Source organism: Malus domestica, chromosome 15, assembly GCF_042453785.1.
Source record: "Malus domestica chromosome 15, GDT2T_hap1".
NCBI lineage: Eukaryota > Viridiplantae > Streptophyta > Magnoliopsida > Rosales > Rosaceae > Malus > Malus domestica.
The window spans coordinates 47,919,516-47,926,385 of record NC_091675.1 but is presented as its reverse complement, the minus strand read 5'-3'; the positions used below and the strand labels follow the sequence as shown (position 1 = coordinate 47,926,385).

At 38.5% G+C, this 6,870-nt stretch overlaps 1 pseudogene; it reads right to left on the bottom strand.

Moving 5' to 3' along the window:
- LOC103410940 (BURP domain protein RD22-like) lies at positions 1-6,359 on the bottom strand (annotated as a pseudogene).
- Between the last annotated feature and the right edge of the window lie 511 nt (positions 6,360-6,870).

Genomic DNA, 6,870 nt, shown 5'->3' with positions numbered 1-6,870 from the left:
TCAAGTAGGTTTTTGGTTTGGAACCCAAATGACATCCTCGACTTTAAGAAAATGGCAGATGGGAACGGTTCCTGGCTCAACTTTGAGCTCTTTGAAGGCATAAAGGGTTCCTTTCAGATGTGTTTTCATGGCAGGCTGCTACTGCTTTAGCTCTCGTCCCATCAGTTCCTTGCAGAGGCACCATATATGTCCTTGTTTTTTCAATTGCATGGCAATAGAAGACGGCATACGGATAGCTCTTTCACTCGAGGAGTTGTTATAGTGTACTTCTGTTTCAAGCCAGCTCCCTTTTTGTCCACCTCCGTTGCGAGTGCTAGAGCATTTTTTCCTAACGTGGAGGTGGCAAAGTCAATCATCGACTCTAACGAGGCGGCACACTGTTTTGTTAGAATAATAAGAAAATGTAGTACAACAATGGAGGATATGCTGCAATGACTAGAGTGAGAGAGAGATAGAAAGAATGAGAGCAGAGAATATGACACTGCAATTCTTTTCACACGCACTGTTTGATTGCTCACTTAGTGAGAGATGAACATCTCTCTACACTTAACAGTTACACTTCCAAACTTTTGGCAGTATTCAAAATTACATCCAAGTAATCCTAGCCATCCATCTTACACCCTATGAGATGAAGACACATGTACACTCACTTACTTAAGAACTATGAGACTTAGATAAGAAAGCATACAACCAATTTAGCTAATCATCCTAGCAATATAAGCTAGAAATACAACTACCACATCAGATCACAATTTACACACTAACAGCCCCCTTTAAATTGTGAACTGATTTAACTCCAAGAAGTTCCCTCAAATAACTGAATTGTTCTCTTGCCAATGCCTTTGTAAAGATATCAGCAATTTGCTCTTTCGTAGGACAATGCAACAGCTCAATTACTCCTTGCTGCAATGCTTCCTTTATGAAATGGTATCTCCTGTTGATGTGCTTGGTCTTCTGATGAAAAATAGGGTTTTTAGTGATAGCTATGGCTGAAGTATTATCACAATTCATTGGTGTTGCAACTGTTTGCATTTCACCAAAGTCCTCCAAAACAAATCTCAGCCATGTAGCCTGTGCAGTTGCTTCAGATGCACTAATGTACTCTACTTCAGTTGTTGATAATGCAACACATTGTTGCTTGACTGAAGACCAAGAGAAAACTCCACTGCCAAAGGTAAATGCATACCCCGATGTACTTTTCATATCATCTTGTCACTGTCACAAAATCCCATTAAGATTGCTCCTTTGCCTTTCTTGTATTCCAAGCCAAAATCAAGAGTCCTTTGAACATATCTTAGTACTCTCTTTGCTGTCCCAAGGTGCTTGTTGGTTGGACAGTGCATAAACCGTGATAGCAGACATGCAGCATACATTATATCATGTCTAGTTGCTGTGAGATACAGCAAACTGCCTACAATTTGTCTATATTGAGCTTCATCCGCAGTCCCACTTCCATCCTCTTTTCTCAATTTATCACTTGGAACCAATGGAGTACTCACTGACTTACAGTCTTGAAGCCCAAATTTCTTCAGTAGAGAATAAGCATATTTTCTCTGATGAATGAAAATATACTCCTCAGTTTGCATTACTCCCATACCAAGAAATTGATGTAAGAGTCCAAGATCAGTCATTTCATATTTGAGCATCATATCAGATTTAAAGTCATCCATCAATTCCTGACAACTTCCAGTGTATATTATGTCATCAACATAGATAGACACTATAATCATTTCTGAACTTTTCCTTCACTTGGTATACAGAGTTGTTTCACTAGTGCTTTTCTTAAACCCACAGAGTGTAAGATATGAGTCTATTTCACCATACCAGGCCCTTGGTGCCTGTTTCAGACCATACAGTGCTTTATGTAACATGTAGACCTTATCTTCTTCCCCTTGTACAATAAATCCATCCGGCTGATCAACATACACTTCTTCTTCTAGTACACCATTCAAGAATGCCGATTTTACATCCAATTGAAACAACTTCCATTTGTTCTTTGCTGCCAGGGCAATTAATGTTCTGATTGTATCCAACCTTGCCACAGGTGCAAAGGTTTCATTATAATCAATTCCGGGCTTTTGTGCATAGCCTTTTGCAACAAGCCTAGCCTTGTTCTTTTGAACTGATCCATCCAAATTCAATTTAGTTTTGTACACCCATTTCACACCAATCACAAGTTTATCAGATGGTCTTTTCACTAATTCCCAAGTCTTATTTTTCTCAATCATGCTGATTTCATCTTTCATAGCTTTCTTCCATGCTTCATCCTGTGCAGCTTCATAATAGGATTCTGGTTCAACAATACACACATGACATCTTTCATAGATTTCACTCAAACTTCTATATCTCAAAGGAGTATGATCAATCTGAGATGCAGAAATTGAGTCACTAGCACTTCCAGATTCAATGAGTGAAGAATCTGTAAGTTGAGTCTGAGAACCTTCAGCAACAGCTTATTCCATGGAATCTGAATCCTCATCAGCTTCTTTCATCTCTGAAGATTCACTTGCAGCAATTGGAATGTACACTTCTTTGATCTTCTGTCTATCCCAATCCCATGTACCATTCTCATCAAAAATAACATCTCTTGAAATGATTACTTTCTGATTTTCAGGATTAAGCAATATGTACCCCTTTTCACAAGTGCCATATCTAATAAAAATACCAATGACACTTGTTTCATCCAGCTTTTGTCTCAAGCTTCCAAGAATAAGGGAATAACCTAATGAGCCAAACACTCTCAAGTGTTGAATTCCAGGTTTTCTTCCACTGAATTTCTCAAAAGGTGTCACATTTTCCAATGCTTTTGTAGGACATCTATTTAGCAAGTAGACAGATGTAACTACAACTTCACCCCAAAGACTATAAGGAAGACCTTTCTCATGAAGCATACACTTTGCCATCTCCACTATAGTTTTATTTTTTCTCTCTGCAACTCCATTTTGTTGTGGAGAGTATGCAACAGTAAGCTGCCTCTCCAAACCCAAAGCTTCACAAAACTGTTCAAATTCATTTGAGGTAAATTCTCCTCCTCTATCTGTTCTCAATTTCTTCACTGAAAAACCACTTTGAAGTTCCACCATAGCTTTGAATTTCTTGAATACATGAAAGACATCTGACTTGTGTCTCAAGAGATATATCCAGCACATCCTTGAATAGTCATCAATGAATGTAACAAAGTATCGATTTCCACTCATGGTTGGTGTTTGCATAGGGCTACACACATCTGAGTGTATAAGTTCCAATGGCATTCTTGCTCTCCAGATTGACTCCCTTGGTAAGGACACTCTATGATTCTTACCAAATGCACATCCCTGACATACACCTTCACTGTCATGCATTTCAGGTAACCCAAGAACCATATCATGCTCCTGCAATTGTTGCAAACTTCTAAAATTCAGGTGGCCAAACCGTTTATGCCACATTGTACTACTCTGATGCACATTGGTTTTCAGTACCAAATGATCGTTTGACTTGAACACAAGTGGAAAGCATCTGTTCCCCTTTTGTTTCACACTAACCACTAAATTTGTCAGAGTTCTATCATCAAAAATATCCACCTTATAATCATCAAATAACAGAAAATACCCATGTTCAGTCATCTGCCCAACACTGAGAAGGTTTTCTGCAATTCCAGGTACCAACATAACTTCTCTTATGTACCTTTTTCCTTTATCCGTGTCAATGACCAAGGTTCCTTTGCCTTTCACATCAACAAGAACCCTTGTGCCAACTTGCACTTTTGCCTTAATACTTCTATCAATTTCCACAAGTAACTCCTCTCTGGAAGTCATGTGATTACTGCACGCACTGTCAATATACCAGGCATCACTCACAGCTTTCACTTCAGTTGATTGCTTGACCATGAAGAGATTTCCAGGTTCTCGCACCTTGTTTGTAAAATTCCTTTGCTCTCCCACTTTGTCTGCAAAATTCCCTTGCTGAGCATTTTTGTTTTGATTGCAGATCCTAGCAATATGACCAGGTTTTCCACACTTGTGACATTTAATCTTCCCTTTTAGCCAACATTCACCATAGTGAAGTTTATCACAGTATTTGCATGCCCCTCCAGTGTTGTTAGCTTCATTTCTTACACTTGGAGTAAACCTGTTAGTCCACTGCTTCCCTTTGAACTTGAAGTTCTTCTGATATTTTGATCCACCAGTATTGGTATGTTGATTACCAAATTTACTATTCTTAGATGAGATATCTAAGCTAGCAAATGCACGTTCTGTGCTACTCTTTTCATGTCTGATTAATCTTAGTTCAAACCCTTTCAATATGGCAACCACATCTTGTGCATCAATTACATCAATATCTTTAGTATTTTCTATAACAGAAGCAATGCTATCATATGTTTTGGGTAAACTGATTCTCTGATTACTAAGATCTTCTCCATAGCTTCGCATCTGATTTATCAGATCAAACAACCTAGCTAAATATGCAGCTAGAGATTCACTTTCACTCATACGGGTATATTCAAAATCACGACGCAGACCTTGTAATTTCATAGATCGTACCTGTTTGTCCCCTACATACTCTTGCTTCAGAATATCCCAAGCTTCTTTCGCAGTTTCCAAGGTTGCAATGCATGGAAAAATTTGATCCGATACGGCTCCTTGAATGATTCCAAGAGCCCTTGCATCCTTGACCAGATTTTCACTCCGCAACTTCGTTTCCACCTCAGTGAGTTCTCCTTCCCCTTTCGCTGAAGTGGTAAAACCTTTTTCAACAATATTCCATAACTCGTGAGATCGGAAGATTGTTTTCATTCGAATCTGCCAGAAATCGAAATTTTCTCCGTTGAACACCGGAGCTCGAAGCTCCCCTCCACCAGATCCAGCCATGTTAGACTTAGATCACACCTCTCTCTACTATTTTCTTTGCAACGATGTGTTGCAAACACTTGCTCACTATCTCTCACAGAATCGACGCCCAGAGATTCAGACCCAACAAGGCTCTGAGGCCATGTTAGAATAATAAGAAAATGTAGTACAACAATGGAGGATATGCTGCAATGACTAGAGTGAGAGAGAGAGATAGAAAGAATGAGAGCAGAGAATATGACACTGCAATTCTTTTCACACGCACTGTTTGATTGCTCACTTAGTGAGAGAGGAACATCTCTCTACACTTAACAGTTACACTTCCAAACTTTTGGCAGTATTCAAAATTACATCCAAGTAATCCTAGCCATCCATCTTACACCCTATGAGATGAAGACACATATACACTCACTTACTTAAGAACTATGAGACTTAGATAAGAAAGCATACAACCAATTTAGCTAATCATCCTAGCAATATAAGCTAGAAATACAACTACCACATCAGATCACAATTTACACACTAACATGTTTTGCTTCATTTCTCGCGCCTTGAAGTTCAGTCTTGAATAGTATTGTTAATCATATCCGCTGCCTCAGACTCCGGTTTCACTGAGAACTTGTTGAGAATTTTTGGCAGTTTGCTTGAGCTGAAGGGGATTAACTCTACAGTGTTGCGGGACAGGAAAGGTATGGTAATTGAAGAATTTCCTGCTAAGAGTTAATTCATTGTCGTGCCAAGATGAAGGTCCTTCTCCGAGACGAAAATTGCTCGGGTTACATTTTCAGAGCCATCCTTTGAGTATTTAAATGGAGGGTTCCCATCTGCACCATTTAAGTATCTAAACGGAGCGTTCTCATCTGCACATTTTGAGTATTTAAGAGCGTTCTCATCTGCATCTTTTTAATAAACCCAATTCTCTTCCCTTTGAACTTGGTTGTGAAGGATAACTCCCCCTTTGCCAAGACTAATGAAGTCTGCGGAAATTTTGCCATCATAAATAAAAAACAAGTTAGATATGCAGCAGCCAGCACTCAGCAGGGAGTCAAACATTTTTCGAACTTTACCCTAAGTTATTTTTACGAAAAACCAGAAGAAAAAAATGAAATGAAATTTTCAAACGAAAAGGTGTGCGCGAAAAAGAATGGATTTCATACCAATTTGCTTTACATGCTAAAGTTGAACAAAATTGAACTAACATGACGAAGTTGCAACAAAATTAAAAACGTTGCAAGAGCGAAAATGAAAATTCGTGCAAACGGCAAATATGTGCACTAACCGGGCTTGACGAGTTGGCTGAGAGATTTCGGCATTGGTGTGTTTGGAAGGACGGAGTTCCAGTAAAGTTGAGGTGGTGGTACAGGTAAGGCAGCACATGGCTTCCCACCATTGCGAGCTGCATGCAACATTTGCGCTCTCATTAGTAAGAGATATATAGAGACAGTGAGAAAAACTAAAATCATGTCCAAAACTAAAATTACAGAGCTCACTGACAGTGAGAAAAACAAAGATTCTGGAGAGGAGGAACCCCATTAAGATTGACTCAACAAGTTTTGCGACAGAATTGAAAACTATTGGATGATGAAACAGTAGCGGATGGATTCTATATTTATAGAGGAAAAAAATGCTAACGATACTTTTCAAAGTAGGACTTTTGTCACCTCACAATTTACATTAATTTTTATGCTAACATTTTAAAATATTATGTTAAAAATACGAGGTGATAGAAAATTAAAAGAGAATCATTTTTTAATGAGTAAGAAATGAACTACCAAAATTGTTGTTACCGAAAAATCTACCAAAATTTATTGGGATTAGGTGTAAACCATGCAAGTCCATTCCACTGCCTCGAGTAGAGTTCTTCCATTAAGATGAATCCAAAAATGTTTGAAGCACTACTACAATATAAGCTTTAGGTGGCGGAAGATGGTGACGGATATTAGAAAATCATGTCGGATAAATTATATTCGACACATTATTTAATTAGTGGCGGATATTAGAAAAATACTGTCGGTTATATCCGACATAAAATACTGGCGGATAT